This window comes from Monopterus albus, unplaced genomic scaffold, assembly GCF_001952655.1.
Source record: "Monopterus albus unplaced genomic scaffold, M_albus_1.0 scaffold75.1, whole genome shotgun sequence".
NCBI classification, from domain to species: domain Eukaryota; kingdom Metazoa; phylum Chordata; class Actinopteri; order Synbranchiformes; family Synbranchidae; genus Monopterus; species Monopterus albus.
In genome coordinates this window covers 11,251-13,200 of record NW_018127955.1, presented here as the reverse complement: position 1 = coordinate 13,200, position 1,950 = coordinate 11,251, and positions in this window count along the sequence as shown.

Genomic DNA, 1,950 nt, shown 5'->3' with positions numbered 1-1,950 from the left:
CCACAGATGCTCCTTTAACATTTTGAAATTACTGAATGGCATCCCCATTGCAGACTAGCATCAGGAGAAAAGTAGGATCCAGAGATTTTGGAGCTTGAACCATAACACAGACCGAGTTGGTCGGTAGCTCGAACTCTGCTACAGAGATTTCAACCTTTTTAAATGTCTCTCCTGAGAGAAGTGTGTTCCTTTAACAGAAAAGGGCCCTTTTAAGGACACAGTAAACTTGACACAAATTAGCTTGTGGAACAGAAACATTTTTGCTCAAAATAATAGGTTCTCTATTTGTACAAGGGAAGCTGGTTAGAAAATATATGACAAACATATTTAATGCCCTCGTCACATTTTTTAGGAGTGTTAGGATTTGCCCGATTCTTTTGTTGGAAGCGTGAGAAGTGAAGACAGGAGAGGACTGCTTAAAATCAACAGGAGGTTTACTGGAAGTCTGAGCACAGGTGAAGTCTGTACAGTGCTGGGGTCAGAGCAACAGAGCTCCCGCAGGAGATCCATTCTCTGAACGCTGAGTTAGAGTTTACAGTACATTTTATCCTCTTGGGCTAGGCCCACCCTAAACAAAGGTACAACAATTCACACTTCGTAATCCTATTGGCCATTTGGTGTAAGCCAGAGCTCGCACTTCCTTGTTGGAATGTGGTAAAATCTAGGTGTATGTGTGTGTCTCAGTTGGCAGCTTGATCTTCATCAATGGGCACTGAACAATGGGTGGCCTGGGCTGCAGGCCCCCTGTGTGTGTGATGCTAATTTGTATGTTAAACTAGCCAGGTGCTAATTTGTATGTTAAACTGGTCAGGTGGTCATCTCAGGTTGTAGCCCCTGGCCTCTGCAGGACATCCCAAGACAAAGCAAAAGCAGAACTTGGAATATGCTAAGTGGGTCTAGGTGTGGGTTGCAGAAGTTTAAGCCTATAGTTCCCAAGTTTCACTCAGCATAATACAGCAGTCATCAATGCAGTTTTAATATATATAAGCAAGGAAAATGAAAGTATGAAAGGTAAATAAAGGTGTGAGAAGTAACTAAAGCTGATAAAGTAACTAGAGTTTATAAGACTCAAATCTTACAATTCCCCCTTTTGACATGATTTTATCATGTCAATCACAGTGGAGAATCAATCTGTATTGGAGGACTGACCTGAATGTCAGAGACAAGTCATGCAATCAGAGGGAGCATAAGGCCCCCTTCTGGAATCTCAGCATAATGTAAACATGTCTTCACTGCTAACATACAAAAGCATCTGTCTGCCTGCCTTCTCATGCAAAGGAGCACGAGTCACAGCCAATTCTTGACCTGGACTTAGATTTCTAGGTTGAAGACATTTCATCTCTTATCCAAGAGGCTTCATCAGTTCTGACTGACTGGTGTTGAGACGGAGATATTTATCCCCCTCAGTGGTGTTTCAGTCTTTTGAAGGCCAACAATGTCCCTTAATGACTGAGTCATTGCAGCCCAGTATCGGTGAGAGTCGTTTCCTGTCTTTGAACCCTCCCTTGTTGACTGACGCCTATTGTCCTGGTGGGCATGTTTGGGCAGAGATCTCAAAACAGGATTGTAGATGGAAGACAAGTTGTGTCTTAGTCCACCACCCCATGCAAAGGAGCATGAGTCACAGCCGATTCTTGATCCATAGGGTCCACATTGGTGCTGGCCTGCTCTTTGCAGTTAAAACAGCTTCCACTCCTCTGTGGAGATTGTCCATGGAGTCCAGGAGTGGGAAGCTGTTCAAATGTTTTGGTATGTTGAAGCCTGAAGAGTTCTATTCACTGGATCTAAGAGACCAAGCACAGTTCCTGAGAAGCAATTTCACCTCATAAGCCAATGCCCTGCATCATACTCGGTGGTGTTGGTGTGGAGTATGGCAGTTCAACTGTGGAGCCCTCCTTGAGGGAGGTCTCCATGTCCTGGGGTGTGGCCACTCTGCAGGGCACATGAAGG